Source organism: Haliotis rufescens, unplaced genomic scaffold (assembly GCF_023055435.1).
Source record: "Haliotis rufescens isolate VD_foot unplaced genomic scaffold, xgHalRufe1.0.p SCAF_27, whole genome shotgun sequence".
NCBI lineage: Eukaryota > Metazoa > Mollusca > Gastropoda > Lepetellida > Haliotidae > Haliotis > Haliotis rufescens.
In genome coordinates, this window is record NW_025963968.1 from 1,293,990 (window position 1) to 1,313,711 (window position 19,722).

Consider the following 19,722-nt stretch of genomic DNA (forward strand, 5'->3'; position numbering starts at 1 on the left):
TGATCTGTGTGTGGTCCTGCTTTTGACGGATGTGATGATGCTTTCAGAGTGTTGTTCACAGAGATGGCAGCTCCTGGTATCTATATATTGTACAAAAACAGCAATGACCCTTTCCACTTAGCATTACCTTGTACCCACTATTCAACAACAACGGCCATGTCTATCAACTCCCTCAACTCAAAACAACTGTATCTGTATGTTCCCCCATCCTGTCCTTCACCTGGTGAAGGGTAAAGCAGTCGTCCTGAAACGTTGTTACCGTTGCCACAGGCAGGCCGGACTTGCTTACCCTTTTCGTCTCATTCAGTGATCCATTCATATCATTTCGACCGCTGTTCTGTCTATCGCGCAAAAAGAAATTTGTTTCAACGGGTAATCGAGGTTATTCTCCGGCGTTGACATTTTATATGTATAATGATAATAAATGTTACCGATAATACTCCTTGTCATGGTGATATCCAATATATCAGTGCAAAATATATTTAAAAAACGGCAGGCGAGGTAATGAATTTGTATTTCATGTGGAAATGGGGGAAAAGAAACTTTTATCTTGGATAGTTTTTCATGACCTCTTGCAATCTTGTTAAGGTCGTTATTAGAAGACTGTGAAATTTAAGACAATGTCAGCTGGAAGGGAAAATACTTGATAAGGGGCTATATCCCTGGGTCTAGACATTATAATAAGTGGTGATTTGAGTCCAACTTGCTAGGAGAATGGGCAAGTGACCCGAACCGTGACCTCATACAAAGGTTTATACATCAATCTTCAGTAGATTGGAGAAAGTGGAGATTGAAGAATGAACAGAAACATCGCAAATATCACATTTTACATATTACTATCATTAAACTTTCTAAAATAACATATTCACATTCTGCAAAACAGCATCGGAATTTAATGAAAATATAAATTTTGACTTACAATTTAGTTTTCATGATTCAATAAAACATATTAACCAAACTCTTGCGATGTAAATTATTCGTACCCTTCCAATTTGTATGTCCGGTGAAAGCTTTGGTCTCACACGGATACAAAGACCACACATACAAAGTAGCACATATATGTTTATGCGATTTATCGCCGAAAGAAAAACTTTTAATTGCTGTTGCATAAGGAAGTCAGACATTTAGCTGAAGGGTATACACTTTTCGTCTGGTGTCCTGTTAACAAGAAACTGTGTAAATATGTGCTTAGACTGAGAAGCGGACTCCAATTTATACAAATATAATATATCTGGGCATGATGTGTTGTCTAGCATGTGGAGATCACGATTGTCAACCATAACAATGGTCAACATACAATTTCTAGACATATTGTATTTCCATTCTGTTATTGTATGTACTGTCTGATTTAAGGGGACTTTAAATGTTATACTTTTACATATCTACAACTGGGCCGTTCATCTTATTTAATGTCTGATACTGGTTTTTAATTTTAGTTTTCTTTTTGTCGCTGATATACGTTAAACAAGAGGCTAGTCAGTCCGCGAAGGATTAATTGACAGTCTACACGCCGAAAAGCAAACGTTTTAAGCGGTGATATTTACATCTTGTAACTACGTGACCTTGCCAATGACATCAAATATTTTAGCATGGTCGCGGTCATTGTTCCTCACTGCTGACATTGTTGATATTGAAGTGAACGTTGAGATCTACTTCCCGAAAGCGTAGCGATATTTAGCAAAGGGGCATCAGCGGCGACCTTAACCTTACTCAAAGTAATACTGTATTCATGCGCGGTTTATCGAGTTACCTCCCATTCAGCCTGGTTTCCTTGGGATGCTGCGCTGGCGCTACACTGTACGTCCCATTACGAAGGTTCATCCGCCAATGACGTCACACCAAGTCATTTCCTATCATTTTCATAACCCTGTGTAACCTGTACCCCAGACTGAACGAGGCGAGTTGGGGTAGCCTAGTGGGTAAAGCGTTCGCTCTTCACGCCGATGACCCGGGTTCGAATCCCCACATATGTGAAGCCTATTTATGGTGTCCCCCGCCGTGATTTTGCGAGAATATTGCTAAAAGCGGCGTAAAACCAAACTCACTCACTTATTCACACAGACTGTACGAACTTTGGGCGATGTCGCCACGGATTTCGAGTGATCCATTCATAGAATTGTCACCGCTAACTTGCTCTTCACGCCCAGTCACGTGAAATGAGTCAGTAATAAGTTTGGTTGAACACAGCCTCGAACAGTATTCCAGTTACATCACGGAGTGTAAGCTTAATCGGGGACTAAAGCCCGTAGTGATGCAGGTGTCAGACATTTTAACTGGTGCTACATATAGAAGCATTATCGGGGCGAACGGGATTTGAACCAAAGATCATAAGTACGCAAAATGGAATATGTTCATTTAGATAATTGAGACTGGTGATTCTCTGTCGTGTATTTACATCACACTCCAATGAACCCCGAGACCGGACATCGTACGAACGTAGTTATACCAGTAACATCCTTTGCAATGGTTACAAGATATATAGGTCAGTGCGTCGAAATACATTTACGTCAAGTACATTAGGACAATGGATTTAAAACGAAGAACCGGGTTAGAATTGCTCTTCGGGAATCCATGCTTGTGGAAAGTGGTGACGAACGGGATCGTGTGGTCAGGCACGACTTGGTTGATGCATGTCATCGTATCCCCATCGCGTAGATCGATGTCCCTGATGTCAATGACTGGCGGTAGAACCCCCGATAGGGTATGACAAACATAAACATATCATCGGGGAACCTCGGATACAACGATGGGGCTGACAAATTAGACATATAATCAGAAAACATCGGATCCCACGATGGAGGATGACAAATTAAACATATAATCAGAAAACATCGGATCCCACGTTAGAGGATGACAAACATAGACATATAATCAGAAAACATCGGATCCCACGATAGAGGATGACAATTTAGACATATAATCAGAAAACATCGGATCCCACGATGGAGGATGACAAATTAAACATATAAACAGAAAACATCGGATCCCACGATAGAGGATGACAAACATAGACATATAATCAGAAAACATCGGATCCCACGATAGAGGATGACAAATTAGACATATAATCAGAAAACATCGGATCCCACGATGGAGGATGACAAATTAGACATATAATCAGAAAACATCGGATCCCTCGATAGAGGATGACAAACATAGACATATAATCAGAAAACATCGGATCCCACGATAGAGGATGACAAATTAGACATATAATCAGAAAACATCGGATCCCACGATGGAGGATGACAAATTAAACATATAATCAGAAAACATCGGATCCCACGATAGAGGATGACAAATTAGACATATAATCAGAAAACATCGGATCCCACGATGGAGGATGACAAATTAGACATATAATCAGAAAACATCGGATCCCTCGATAGAGGATGACAAACATAGACATATAATCAGAAAACATCGGATCCCACGATAGAGGATGACAAATTAGACATATAATCAGAAAACATCGGATCCCACGATAGAGGATGACAAACATAGACATATAATCAGAAAACATCGGATCCCACGAGCATAGGCCCAAGGGAGTGAGTTAAACACATTTACAAGGTAAATAAAGCTACAAAACCCATTCCACATCCAATAGAAATATTTACAAAAAGCAGAGTCGACTGTACAATTCCGACTATATCATGTGCATGTGTTTATGTATAACTATCAAATAAATTAGTAATGATACCAGGTGTTCGCGAAAAGGTGAGCGTATCCTGCCCCACCTGTGGCATCCGTCACAAACACATGCAAAAGCAAGTCAATTGTTTACCTGAAAAAAACACAGATATTTTACGTCAATACGCAGCTTATCTGTAGCTCTGTGTAGTAATCATGGACTCGTGGCACTCAGAGCCTTGGACCTAAACCGATCATTATCGTAACATTCATCACAGCAGTATTTACGACCTTGAAATTAATGTTGCAATACTGTTTGAAAGGAGGGAACACGATATACGGCTTTTCCACTGGACGGGAGGTCGGTCATATGAACGCGAAATTGACGTTCAAAAGTGTACGAACGACACAATTTGATGTTCATACGTTTTTAAGTAGACAGTATTCTTGAAATGACACTGCTGGCGGACTACTGACGGGATACGCACAGAAGCGTTGTTTCTGATCATTCGGAGTCCTTCGCTTGGGTGAAGTTTGCTTGCCTGAAAAGTGAAACAGAAGGCTTTCTGTTTGCTGCTCAGGACCAGTCACCTCCCTCTCGAAATTTTGCACCAAAATGTAAATGTGAAACGTAGAATGAACTGAATTTAATGAGGATGTCCAACGCATTGTTAGTGGTTGCCCAGCTTTGGCACAAACACAGTAACTTAAGCGACATGTGTGATCTCACCTTTGATTACTGTCTTCGCCTTGCTTGTGGTTTTGGATACGACCCAGAATACGTAGAGGGCGTCATGGGAAATGATGAATACAAAATTCTTTGGAACAGACCCGTATACAGCCTCAGACCTATCCAGGCCAACAAACCTTGTACTTTTGAAACATCCAATAAAAACATTTTTCTATCATTGAATTCTGTCCCTTTTGACACTAATGTGATTGACAATATTCAGAAGAAACATGGTAAATAGCGGACCTCGCTTTCGAAATGTCCTGCTTGCTTCTCGGTGCCTTATAAATATAGATATATATATGGGTCATTCTCTAAAAAAGTAACATTTTGGCCTATGAAAAATCAACAAATCAGAATTCATTTTTGAAATGTTTTTGTTGAGCAGATAAACAACATAACAAATACTGAATACAAGTGTAAAGTATGCAGGCTTAATATGTCTTATTTTCCTTTTTGCAGAAAACTATTTTTGGCATCTCTGTACCAAATGTCTGTGCTGTTACCGTGCATAAAATTCAGTTTTTGTCACCGAACATAAATCTAAAATGAATTAATTTATGATATGGTTGTTGCATTTTGGCATAGTTCAAATACCAACAGCTTTAAAATTTCATTTATTGGCTTTACTAAATTATTCGACTGTAAATATATGCATACAATGGAATTATTAGCAAAAAGATGTACGATAAACTAGTCTACTGCTTACACTGAAAAAGAACTACCATTATTCTATAAGGTAATAATAGTTATTACACTCATTTTATGAATTATATATATTTTTGTCAGCAGAGTTGAACCAATTAAACTTTTGAGATGGCAGAAACCTGGTGACAGGAAAGACATTCATGGTAACAGGACAGACAACACGGTAACAGGAAAGACAAAATATTTTGTAATTGCCAAAGTATAATAACTATTTCTGTGTTCTGTGTTTCAGAAGTAAAGGTAGTCAAAAAAAGGGAAACTCAATGAAAGTGCATATCAAAGTGTTAGGTGTATTTCGATGTGACATTAATTAGATAAAAATGTGAGGTTTGGTAACAGCACAGACAAGCAAAAAATCATAAACCAATCTTATGTGGAATTGCTCATCTCATAAATAGAACTTGATCAGAAACTCTACCAACAACCTTAATGGCACTTTTTGAGGTTATTGTTGCTTATTCCAAGCAAAAAGCTGTAACGAAACGAGAATAGTCAACTTTCAAAACTTCAACAGTAACAGCACAGACAAAGTCTGATAACATATTTTCACTTTTACCAAATGATAGCATTATATGATAACATTCAGTAAATCATTCTTGACCTCATTCATGTGCACATATAAACACAGGTTATTGTTTGCCATGAATTGTTACCAACATATCTTCCCACACAGAAGACTCAACACAATAGTCAGAGGACAGTGATATTTTGGAAGGCTCTGGTACAAAGCTAACTATGTCCTCAAATTGGTACCAGCATTTGTCTTTAAGTTTGCGTGGCCAGAAGAAACAATTTGCATTCCCGTGCTTTCCCGCTTTATGCATATATTCCACAAAAACTCCACCTAGCTCTATATCTTCAACATAACCAGGATATGATATGTTATACACAATGACAACAAATTTCCCGGGGCATTCATTTGTATCAACTGGCTGGTGTATTTCCTTTTGTCTTTCCATCTTATCATCGTCTGAACTTTCCATTTCCTTACTTGTCTTTTGGTGAATTTCATCATCATTCAGACTCTCCATTCTGTCAGCACACACCTCCACTTCTCTCATTCCCCCACTCATACACTCCATTCTGTCAGCACACACCTCCACTTCTCTCTTTTCCCCACTAATTCACTCCATTCTGTCAGCACACCTCCACTTCTCTCTTTCCCCAACTCAGAGTCTCCATTCTGACAGCACACACCTCCTATTCTCTCCTTCCCCCACTCCAACTCTCCATTCTGTCAGCACACACCTCAACTTCTCTCTTTTCCCCACTCCAACTCTCCATTCTGTCAGCACACACCTCCACTTCTCTCCTCCCCCCACTCCAACTCTCCATTCTGTCAGCACATACGTCCACTTCTCTCTTTCCCCCAACTCATACACTCCATTCTGTCAGCACACACCTCCACTTCTCTCCTTCCCCCACTCCACCTCTCCATTCTGTCAGCACACACCTCCACTTCTCTCCTTCCCCCACTCCAACTCTCCATTCTGTCAGCACACACCTCCACTTCTCTCCTTTCCCCACTCCAACTCTCCATTCTGTCAGCACACACCTCCACTTCTCTCCTTCCCCCACTCAACCTCTCCATTCTGTCAGCACACACCTGTACTTCTCTCTTTCCCCCAACTCATACACTCCATTCTGTCAGCACACACCTCCACTTCTCTCCTTCCCCCACTCCAACTCTCCATTCTGTCAGCACATACGTCCACTTCTTTCTTTCCCCGACTCATACACTCCATTCTTTCAGCACACACCTCCACTTCTCTCTTTCCCCCAACTCATACACTCCATTCTGTCAGCACACACCTCCACTTCTCTCCTTCCCCCACTCCAACTCTCCATTCTGTCAGCACACACCTCCACTTCTTTCTTTCCCCGACTCATAAACTCCATTCTTTCAGCACACACCTCCACTTCTCTCTTTCCCCCCACTCATACACTCCATTCTGTCAGCACACACCTCCACTTCTCTCTTTCCCCCGACTCATACACTCCATTCTGTCAGCACACACCTCCACTTCTCTCCTTCCCCCACTCCAACTCTCCATTCTGTCAGCACATACGTCCACTTCTTTCTTTCCCCGACTCATACACTCCATTCTTTCAGCACACACCTCCACTTCTCTCTTTCCCCCCACTCATACACTCCATTCTGTCAGCACACACCTCCACTTCTCTCTTTCCCCCGACTCATACACTCCATTCTGTCAGCACACACCTCAACTTCTTTCTTTCCCCGACTCATACACTCCGTTCTGTCAGCACACACCTCCACTTCTCTCTTTTCCCCACTCATACACTCCATTCTGTCAGCACACACCTCCACTTCTCTCTTTCCCCCACTCATACACTCCATTCTGTCAGCACACACCTCCACTTCTTTCTTTTCCCCACTCATACACTCCATTCTGTCAGCACACACCTCCACTTCTCTCTTTCCCCCGACTCATACACTCCATTCTGTCAGCACACACCTCAACTTCTTTCTTTCCCCGACTCATACACTCCATTCTGTCAGCACACACCTCCACTTCTCTCTTTCCCCCACTCATACACTCCATTCTGTCAGCACACACCTCCACTTCTCTCTTTCCCCCACTCATACACTCCATTCTGTCAGCACACACCTCCACTTCTTTCTTTCCCCCACTCATACACTCCATTCTGTCAGCACACACCTCCACTTCTCTCTTTCCCCCACTCATACACTCCATTCTGTCAGCACACACCTCCACTTCTCTCTTTCCCCCACTCATACACTCCATTCTGTCAGCACACACCTCCACTTCTCTCTTTGCCCCACTCATACACTCCATTCTGTCAGCACACACCTCCACTTCTCTCTTTCCCCCACTCATACACTCCATTCTGTCAGCACACACCTCCACTTCTCTCTTTCCCCCACTCATACACTCCATTCTGTCAGCACACACCTCAACTTCTCTCTTTCCCCCAACTCATACACTCCATTCTGTCAGCACACACCTCCACTTCTCTCTTTTCCCGACTCATACACTCCATTCTGTCAGCACACACCTCCACTTCTCTCTTTTCCCGACTCATACACTCCATTCTGTCAGCACACCTCCACTTCTCTCTTTCCCCGACTCATACACTCCATTCTGTCAGCACACACCTCCACTTCTCTCTTTCCCCCTCTCATACTCTCCATTCTGTCAGCACACACCTCCACTTCTCTCTTTCCCCGACTCATACACTCCATTCTGTCAGCACACACCTCCGCTTCTCTCTTTCCCCAACTCATACACTCCATTCTGTCAGCACACACCTCCACTTCTCTCTTTCCCCCACTCATACACTCCATTCTGTCAGCACACACCTCCACTTCTCTCTTTCCCCCACTCATACACTCCATTCTGTCAGCACCCACCTCCACTTCTCTCTTTCCCTCACGCATAGACACGGTGTTTGAAGTGATCATGTAAAATTACTTTCATTTAAAGTTGCTAAATATGTTACATTTCTTAAATTATGTACAACAGTAGGGCGAGCAAATTGAATAATTGTTCATTATTTGTGTCAACTTGGTAAAAAAATCCTAAAATGTCTTTGCTGTCACTGATAAGTGTCTGTGCTGTTACTATTAAATGTCTGTGCTGTTACCAAAGTTCTACTGTGCAGTGTAATCAGTGTTTATTGACCGAAATATTAATGGAAATTCAATTTTTCCTGCAACTAACAAAAGCCTAAGAGATAGAGTTTTAAAGACACTGAAACATTGAACAAAACTTTCTCAAAATCTCTATTAAACACTAAATGTCTGTGCTGTTACTGTTAAGTGTCTGTGCTGTCACAGTCACTCATAGACACGGTGTTTGAAGTGATCATGTAACATTACTTTCATTTAAATTTGCTAAATATGTTACATTTCTTAATCATGTACAACAGTAATGCGAGTAAATGAATAATTGTTCATTATTTGTGTCAACATGATAAAAAAATCCTAAAATGTCTTTGCTGTCACTGAAATGTGTCTGTGCTGTCACTATTAAAAGTCTGTGCTGTTACCAAAGATCTAGTGTGCAGTGTAATCAGTGTTTATTGACCCAAATGTTAATAATATTCAGATTTTCATGCAACAAGCAAACATACAAAATACATTACCATTCATGTTTTCTTTGTCTTTTAATATATATATGTTGAAACATTTATTGAACACTATATGTCTGTGCTGTCGCCTAAATATGTCTGTCCTGTCACTTTTGTTTAAGGTGAGAACAGAGACAGTGACAGGAGAGACAAACTATGACATAATGCCAGCTTAGGACAATAACTTCTCTCTTGCACTGAAAAAAGCACACTGGTTGAGTTCCATTCTGACAGTCAAATATACTCGTTATATTTGATTTTTTTAATAACAATTTCGGAACCCAAAATGCATGGTGACAGCACAGACACCTAAAAAAAGTACACATCAAAAGACAACATTTACCACTTATTTTGAAGACACTGCACCAATATAAATTGCTTGAGCATATGGTGCCATAATAGTACTGGAAAGGAAGGGACCTGCAAAGACCTTACCCTTCTGGCTTACCAAAGGAGCAATTATTATTTGTATTTGTACTATCTGGTGACAGGACAGACACTATTACTCTGGACAAGATCACTGTTTCCAAAAATAATGAATCCAAGTGGAAAACCAACAGCTTTTCTGCTGTTATCAGCCTTTCATGATGTCATGCTACATAAATCACCAGGGCTTTGGAAAGTATTTGTTCCCAGAGACTTAAGATAATTTGAGAAAGTTTGATTTTTTATTTGTGGACAACAAGTTTCTGCACATTTCTGAACATTTAAGGTATTTTGCCGGCTAACATAAGGTTATAGCAGTAATTTGATCAGAATATTGTATACATCTGATAGATATCTTCATTGTCAAGTAATCTGAAAACAGAATTATGAGTTGTTTTCAAGAAAATTCATTTGGACAGGAAATGTTACTTTTTTAGAGAATGACCCATATATATAAGATTTGGTACCTCCCAATCTATTGACTGTCACTCTATTAGGTACCGTGTTTATAACAAAAACTTCAGACACATTTTTATATACACACGTTGGTAAAACGGTATCTAACGGGACTAATCTATGCGTCTCAATACGTTGTTAAAATGAAACAAATAAGAAATGGTCATTCGATGACGATGTATTTGCTTCGGTATCATAATTGTGTTTTTGACCATAATTTCTCAGTATTTCGGCGATTGTTATCCGCCTAGTTACGTTTTGATAGCGTTTGTAGTTTAGTCAGTTTAGTAAACAGTCCGTAACCTACATACCTCAATCACTGATGCGGTATTTAGTACACTGCCTTAACACACATTTGAAATCAGTTTGGGTTGGAACATCGAAAACATCGTAACACATTCGTTTATGGCAGAATAACGGAGGACACCTTATTGGTGCAGGATTTATCAGTCACTGATTTCAGTTTAGAAAATACAGACCTTAATCATTGACCCTAAATATTATACCCTAATTGACCCCTAATATTAAAACCAAGCCAAAAATACAAATGAAGGACCAATATATTGACCTCAAGCATCACTAATTCATACACACTAGCACAGTAAAAGCTCTAAATATTGTTACTTGTCGATACTCAAATTGGAACAATGTGTAAACCCAGAAAGCTGTATGTAAACGAACTTAGTGTGAAACCAACAAACAACCAACAAATTGTATACAATCAACATATGTATCACAAAAAATCGCAAGGTTTACAAATCAATACAAATTACTGCACAGCAATTACAATGGCAGTACACAACAGAGTGGTAGTGCAGTATTTAGTGGTGATAAATAATATGATGGCAGTGGTTAGTATCAAATACCAAAATACATGATAGCAAAAGTCAGTATCAAATACCAAAATACATGATAGCAAAAGTCTGTGTCAAATACAAAAATACTTGATAGCAAAAGTCAGTATCCAAAACAAAAATACATGATAGCAAAAGTCTGTGTCAAATACAAAAATACTTGATAGCAAAGGTCTGTGTCAAATACAAAAATACATGATAGCAAAAGTCAGTATCAAATACAAAAATTCATGATAGCAAAGGTCTGTGTCAAATACAAAAATACTTGATAGCAAAAGTCAGTATCAAATACAAAAATTCATGATAGCAAAAGTCAGTATCAAATACAAAAATTCATGATAGCAAAGGTCTGTGTCAAATACAAAAATACATGATAGCAAAAGTCAGTATCAAATACAAAAATTCATGACAGCAAAAGTCAGTATCAAATACAAAAATTCATGATAGCAAAGGTCTGTGTCAAATACAAAAATACATGATAGCAAAAGTCAGTATCAAATACAAAAATTCATGATAGCAAAAGTCAGTATCAAATACAAAAATTCATGATAGCAAAGGTCTGTGTCAAATACAAAAATACATGATAGCAAAAGTCAGTATCCAAAACAAAAATTCATGATAGCAAAAGTCAGTATCAAATACAAAAATTCATGATAGCAAAAGTAAGTATCAAATACAAAAAATCATGATAGCAAAAGTCAGTATCAATTACAAAAATTCATGAAAGCAAAAGTCAGAATCAAATACAAAAATACTTGATAGCAAAAGTCAGTATCAAATACAAAAAATTCATGACAGCAAAAGTCAGTATCAAATACAAAAATTCATGATAGCAAAAGCTAGTATCAAATACAAAAATACATGATAGCAAAAGCTAGTATCAAATACAAAAAATCATGATAGCAAAAGTCCGGGGACAGAAGTCAAGCCTCCGAGACGGGCCAAGCCAGGGATTGAGGGGTGACGAGTGATTCTCGCAAGAAAGCTTGTCTTGATGTGATGAAATGTGTGAGAGATAAGTAAGAACATTTTTTCTCCCCTTATATACAATCTTATTTCTACACAGTGTCCTCACCAGTCTAGCGGCACTAGAACATCACAGAATATTCTACATAAATCCACGGTATACCTGAAGTTTACACGCCACACTAGCATCTAAATAAGATAGTGACTTCCTGACGACTGCTTACATTAAATAGTACTACATTCCTGACGACCGCTCACTGCCCAAATACAATGCAATGAGCGTCTACCGAATCTCAACAGAAACCATGTACCACAGCTACAATCATTGTTCAATAATAAAATACACTGCCATATAACAATAGTTATCCTATTTTACTAAACACATTCACCTGAATGTGGAATATAAAATATATAGAATCGTTTGGTTATTCAAAAACAATGTGTTTGAGCGTAAAATATTGATACGGACGTTCTTCATAATAGCATGGATCAATTGATAGTGAGAGTAACCCACCTGTATTTTCACCTGTAATTAATTCTCTAATTCTCTTTTTGTCGTCTCTGAACCTAGGACAAATCTAGGTAATGTTTATCCTAGATAAACCTACTGCGAGGGCGTTATGCCAGAACTGACACACTGTGTAAAGTTAGTATTAAACTGTTTCTTCAATCTACATATTGCCGGTGAGCTATTTCGAGTGAAATTATGTAAAATATTTCAATCTTACCAGCCCGATTTGTAAACGGAAAACTAATATTCTTTACTTACTTTCCTGTTAATAATCTTGTATTTACCAAACAAAAAGGCGACAATGCTTGTGGTTAGAGGCAACTAACGGGATCGGGTGGTCAGGTTCGCTGACTTGGTTGATACACGTCATCGTATCCCAATTGCGTGGATCGATGCTCATGCTGTCATATAGCTGGAATAGTGCTGAGTGCGGCGTTAAACAACAAACAAACAAACAAACAAACTAGAGCGTAACATCATGAGCAATGACCCATCCCCGGGGCGCAGTGACCCAGTCTCAGCCAGGATCCAGCATTTTTAAAAGGGAGGGGTCCAAAATATCAAAATCCCCTCTCTGTCAATACAGCCTAGTAACGTTTTGATAACGTTTGTAGTTTTGGGGCAAATCTAATTTTAGTGTACGTACTTTCTTTTGCCATTCAGTTTAGTAAATAACGGGATCGGGTTGTCAGGCTCGCTGACTTAGTTGATGCATGTCATCGTATCCCAAATGCGTAGATCGGTGCTCAGGATGTCAATCACTGGATTGTCTGGTCCAGATGCGTTTATTTAGAGACCGCCGTCATATAGCTGTAATGTTGCTGAGTGCGGCGTTAAACAACAAACAAACAAACAAACAGACATTATTGAGTCACAATTCATGTTCACATCACAAGAAAGTCGTTAAAGGTTCACGAGAGTGCCAAAGAGAAAGTGATCAATTACATCGCCTTGACTTCGAAATAGCCGGTGATTTTTTTCTCATTCTCATATCAGTAAACGATCCTCTGGTGGTTTGACGTGTAGAGCGTCATTAACAACAGCTTGTAACCATGAAATAAACAAGTGACAAATGAACGTCGGTATACAACCAGGATAAGAAGATGCGAGATCCATTCAGCGAACTTTTAAGGCGGGGAAATCTACACTGGGTATATTTCCGCTGGGGCTGGGACGGATAACTCGGGTACCCGGGTCAGGTGGTTACTGAGTAGGACCCGTCTACCCACAGGACTACCCGGACCCGTGGTTAGTCACGTGATTATATTGTTTAATGGCAAAGAATATCTAGAACTAAACTATAAGTGATAAATGTTCACATTTCTTTCTGACTTTGCACACATTCCTTCTGACTTTATGTATTTGCATAATGATAAAACATCAGTCAACTTCAGTGTATGCATGACACGAGTACGGTCAAACTATTCCCAATCGGACATTACCTATCTATTGAGACCTACAGCGGGTACTCGGTTAGGGTCGGGTAATAGCGGGATGGGTACCCGGGTAGTGAATTTGGACTCGTTCCAGGCCTAATTTGCGCCTTATCTGCACGCGCGGGTGAAGCGGTGTCGAGTTTGTTGACGACAGTCGTGTAAGAAGGGCGACAACTCGTGGAGCCTTATCTCACCAAGGCTCAAAATTCAAAATGCTCGTCGTAACCTACCGAGAATTGACGTTCGGACCCGGTAGTCATCATGGAGAGATGGACTGATGACTTTTCAAAGAATTAATGTACGAATACTTAAAATATGGAACACGAATATTATAATCAGTCTATTATGTTCATAACCCTTCCCAAAATCTAACCTTGCTATTGTGTGTGACCTGGCTATTGTGTGACCTGGCTAGTGTGTGTGACGTGGATACTGTGTATAGCATGGCTATTGTGTTTGACCTGGCTATTGTGTGACCTGTCTATTGCGTGTGACGTAGCTATTGTGTGACACCTGGCTATTGTGTGTCAACTGGCTATTGTCTGACGCCTGGTTATTATGTGTCATCTGGCTATTGTGTGTCACCTGGCTATTGTGTGTCACCTGGCTATTGTGTGTCACCTGGCTATTGTGTGTGTCACTTGGCTATTGTGTGTCACCTGGCTGTTGTGTGTCACCTGGCTATTGTGTGTCACCTGGCTATTGTGTGTCACCTGGCTATTTTGTGTCACCTGGCTGTTGTGTGTCACCTGGCTATTGTGTGCCACCTGGCTGTTGTGTGTCACCTGGCTATTGTGTGTCACCTGGCTATTGTGTGTCACCTGGCTATGGTGTGCCACCTGGCTATGGTGTGCCACCTGGCTATTGTGTGTCACTTGGCTATGGTGTGCCACCTGGCTAGTATGTGTCACTTGGCTATTGTGTGTCACCTGGCTATTGTGTGTCACCTGGATATTGTGTGTCACCTGGCTGTTGTGTGTCACTTGGCTATTGTGTGTCACTTGGCTATTGTGTGCCACCTGGCTGTTGTGTGTCACCTGGCTATTGTGTGTCACTTGGCTATTGTGTGTCACCTGGCTATTGTGTTTCACTTGGCTATTGTGTGTCACCTGGCTATTGTGTGTCACCTGGCTATTGTGTGTCACCTGGCTGTTGTGTATCACCTGGCTGTTGTAAGTGACCTGGTTATTGTGTGTCACCTGGCTATTGTGTGTCACCTGGATATTGTGTGACACCTGGCTATTGTCTGACACCTGTCTCTTGTGTGTCACCTGGCTATTGTACGTCACCTGGCTATTCTCTGACACCTAGCTATTGTACGTCACCTGGCTATTGTCTGACACCTGGCTGTTGTGTGTCACCTGTCTCTTGTGTGTCACTTGTGTATTGTGTGTCACTTGGCTATTGTAAGTGTCCTTCTTATTGTGTGTGACCTGGCTGTTGTGTGTGACCTTCTTATTGTGTGTGACCTGGCTATTGTGTGACCTAGCTATTGTGTGTCACCTGGCTATTGTGTGACACCTGGCTATTGTTCGTGACCTGGCTATTGTGTGTCACCTGGCTATTGTGTGATACCTGGCTATTGTGTGTCACCTGGCTATTGTGTGTCATCTAGCTATTGTGTGACACCTGGCTATTGTGTGATACCTTGCTATTGTGTGTCACCTGGCTATTGTAAGTGACCTGGCTGTTGTGTGTGACCTGGCTATTGTGTGTCACCTGGCTATTGTGTGTGACCTGGCTATTGTGTGTTGCCTGGCTATTGTGTGTCACCTGGTTATTGTGTGACACCTGGCTATTGTGTGACACCTGGCTATTGCGTGTGACCTGGCTATTGTGTATGGCCTGGTTATTGTTCTTGACCAGGCTATTGTGTGTCACCTGGCTATTGTAAGTGACCAGGTTATTGTGTATCACCTGGCTGTTGTGTGTGACCTGGTTATTGTGTGTGACCTGCCTATTGTGTGACCTGGCTATTGTGTGTCACCTGGTTATTGTGTGTCAACTGGCTACTGTGTGTCATCTTGCATTTGTGTCACCTGGCTGTTGTGTGTCACCTGGTTATTGTGTGACACCTGGCTATTGTGTGTCACCTGGCTATTGTGTGACACCTGGCTATTGTGTGCCATCTGTCTATTGCGTGTGACCTGGCTATTGTTCTTGACCAGGCTATTGTGTGTGACCTGGCTGTTGTAAGTGACCTGGTTATTGTCTGTCACCTGCCTTTTTTTTATGACCTGGTTATTGTGTGTGACCTGGCTATTGTGTGTCACCTGGCTACTGTGTGCCATCTGACTATTGCGTGTGACCTGGCTATTGTGTATGGCCTGGTTATTGTTCTTGACCAGGCTATTGTGTGTGACCTGGCTGTTGTAAGTGACCTGGTTATTGTGTGTCATCTGGGAATTGTGTGTCACCTGGCTTTTGTGTGTGACCTGGCTATTGTACGTCACCTGGCTATTGTCTGACACCTGGCTATTGTACGTCACCTGGCTATTGTGTGTCACCTGGCTATTGTACGTCACCTGGCTATTGTCTGACACCTGGCTGTTGTGTGTCACCTGTGTATTGTGTGTCACTTGGCTATTGTAAGTGACCTTCTTATTGTGTGTGACTTGGCTGTTGTGTGTGACCTTATTGTGTGTCACCTGGCTATTGTGTGACACCTGGCTATTGTTCGTGACCTGGCTATTGTGTGTCACCTGGCTATTGTGTGATACCTGGCTATTGTGTGTCACCTGGCTATTGTGTGTCATCTAGCTATTGTGTGACACCTGGCTATTGTGTGACACCTTGCTATTGTGTGTCACCTGGCTATTGTAAGTGCCCTGGCTGTTGTGTGTCACCTGGCTATTGTTTGTGACCTGGCTATTGTGTGTCACCTGGCTATTGTGTGTTGCCTGGCTATTGTGTGTCACCTGGTTATTGTGTGACACCTGGCTAATATGTGACACCTGGCTATTGTGTGGCACCTGGCTAATGTGTGATACCTGGCTATTGTGTGTCACCTGGCTATTGTAAGTGACCAGGTTTTTATGTGTGACCTGGCTATTGTGTGTGACCTGGTTATTGTGTGTGACCTGGCTATTGTGTGCCACCTGGCTATTGCGTGTGACCTGGCTATTGTGTGTCACCTGGTTATTTTGTGTCAACTGGCTACTGTGTGTCATCTTGCAATTGTGTCACCTGGCTGTTGTGTGTCACCTGGTTATTGTGTGACACCTGGCTATTGTGTGTCACCTGGCTATTGTGTGCCATCTGTCTATTGTGTGTGACCGGGCTATTGTTCTTGACCAGGCTTTTGTGTGTGACCTGGCTGTTGTAAGTGACCTGGTTATTGTCTGTCACCTGGCTTTTTTTATGACCTGGTAATTGTGTGTCACCTGGCTATTGTGTATGGCCTGGTTATTGTTCTTGAACAGGCTATTGTGTGTGACCTGGCTGTTGTAAGCGACCTGGCTATTGTGTGTCACCTGGTTATTGTGTGTCACCTGGCTATTATGTGTCATCTGGCAATTTTCTGTCACCTGGCTATTGTGTGTCATCTGGCAATTGTGTGTCACCTGGCTTTTGTGTGTGACCTGGCTATTGTGTGTCACCTGGTTATTGTGTGTCACCTGGCTATTGTGTGTCATCTGGCAATTTTCTGTCACCTGGCTAATGTGTGTCATCTGGCAATTGTGTGTCACCTGGCTTTTGTGTGTCACCTGGCTGTTGTGTGTCACCTGGTTATTGTGTGACACCTGGCTATTGTGTGTCACCTGGCTATTGTGTGCCATCTGGCTATTGTTCGTGACCAGGCTATTGTGTGTCACCTGGCTGTTGTAAGTGACCTGGTTATTGTGTGTCACCTGGCTGTTGTTTGTGACCTGGTTATTGTGTGTGACCTGGCTTTTGTGTGCCATCTGGCTATTGCGTGTGACCTGGCTATTGTTCGTGACCAGGCTATTGTGTGTCACCTGGCTATTGTTCGTGACCAGGCTATTGTGTGTGACCTGGCTGTTGTAAGTGACCTGGTTATTGTGTGTGACCTGGCTGTTGTTTGTGACCTGGTTATTGTGTGTGACCTGGCTATTGTGTGCCATCTGGCTATTGCGTGTGACCTGGCTATTGTTCGTGACCAGGCTATTGTGTGTCACCTGGCTGTTGTAAGTGACCTGGTTATTGTGTGTCACCTGGCTATTGTGTGACACCTGGCTGTTGTGTGTCACCTGGTTATTGTGTGACACCTGGCTATTGTGTGTCACCTGGCTATTGTGTGCCATCTGGCTATTGTTCGTGACCAGGCTATTGTGTGTCACCTGGCTGTTGTAAGTGACCTGGTTATTGTGTGTCACCTGGCTGTTGTTTGTGACCTGGTTATTGTGTGTGACCTGGCTTTTGTGTGCCATCTGGCTATTGCGTGTGACCTGGCTATTGTTCGTGACCAGGCTATTGTGTGTCACCTGGCTATTGTTCGTGACCAGGCTATTGTGTGTCACCTGGCTGTTGTAAGTGACCTGGTTATTGTGTGTGACCTGGCTGTTGTTTGTGACCTGGTTATTGTGTGTGACCTGGCTATTGTGTGCCATCTGGCTATTGCGTGTGACCTGGCTATTGTTCGTGACCAGGCTATTGTGTGTCACCTGGCTGTTGTAAGTGACCTGGTTATTGTGTGTCACCTGGCTATTGTGTGACACCTGGCTATTGTGTGACACCTGGCTGTTGTGTGTCACCTGGCTATTGTGTGCCATCTGGCTATTGCGTGTGACCTGGCCATTGTGTGCCACCTGGTTATTGTGTGTGACATGGTTATTGTGTGTCATCTGGCTATTGTGTGCCACCTGGCTATTTCTTGCTATCTGGCTATTGCGTGTAACCTGGCTATTGTGTGTCACCTGGCTATTGTGTGTCTTCTGGCGATTGTGTGTCACCTGGCTATTGTGTATCATCTGGTAATTGTGTGTCATCTGGCAATTGTGTGTCACCTGGCTATTGTGTGTCACCTGGCAATTGTGTGTCACCTGGCTGTTGTGTGTCACCTGGTTATTGTGTGACACCTGGCTATTGTGTGTCACCTGGCTTTTGTGTGTCATCTGGCAATTGTGTGCCACCTGGTTATTGTGTGTGACCTGGTTATTGTGTGTCACCTGGCTATTGTGTGTCATCTGGCAATTGTGTGTCACCTGGCTTTTGTGTGCCATCTGGCAATTGTGTGTCACCTTGCTTTTGTGTGTCATCTGGCAATCTCGTGTGACCTGCCTATTGTGTGTGGCCGGGTTATTGTGTGTGACCTGGTAATTGTGTGTCATCTGGCAATTGTGTGTAACCTGGCTATTGTGTGACACCTGGCTATTGTGTGACACCTGGCTATTGTCTCACACCTGGCTATTGTGTGACACCTGGCTATTGTTCGTGACCTGGCTATTGTGTGTCACCTGGCTATTGTCTGACACCTGGCTTTTGTTCGTGACCTGGCTATTGTGTGACACCTGGCTATTGTGTGACACCTGGCTATTGTCTCACACCTGGCTATTGTTTGACACCTGGCTTTTGTTCGTGACCTGGCTATTGTGTGTCACCTGGCTATTGTGTGACACCTGGCTATTGTGTGACACCTGGCTATTGTGTGACACCTGGCTGTTGTTCGTGACCTGGCTATTGTGTGTCACCTGGCTATTGTGTGTCACCTGGCTATTGTACGTCACCTGGCTATTGTGTGACACCTGGCTATTGTGTGACACCTGGCTGTTGTGTGTCACCTGGCTCTTGTGTGTGACCTTGCTATTGTGTGTGACCTTGCTATTGTGCGACCTAGCGATTGTGTGTTACCTGGCTATTGTGTGCCACCTGGCTATTCTTGCTATCTGGCTATTGCGTGTGACCTGGCTATTGTGTGTCACCTGG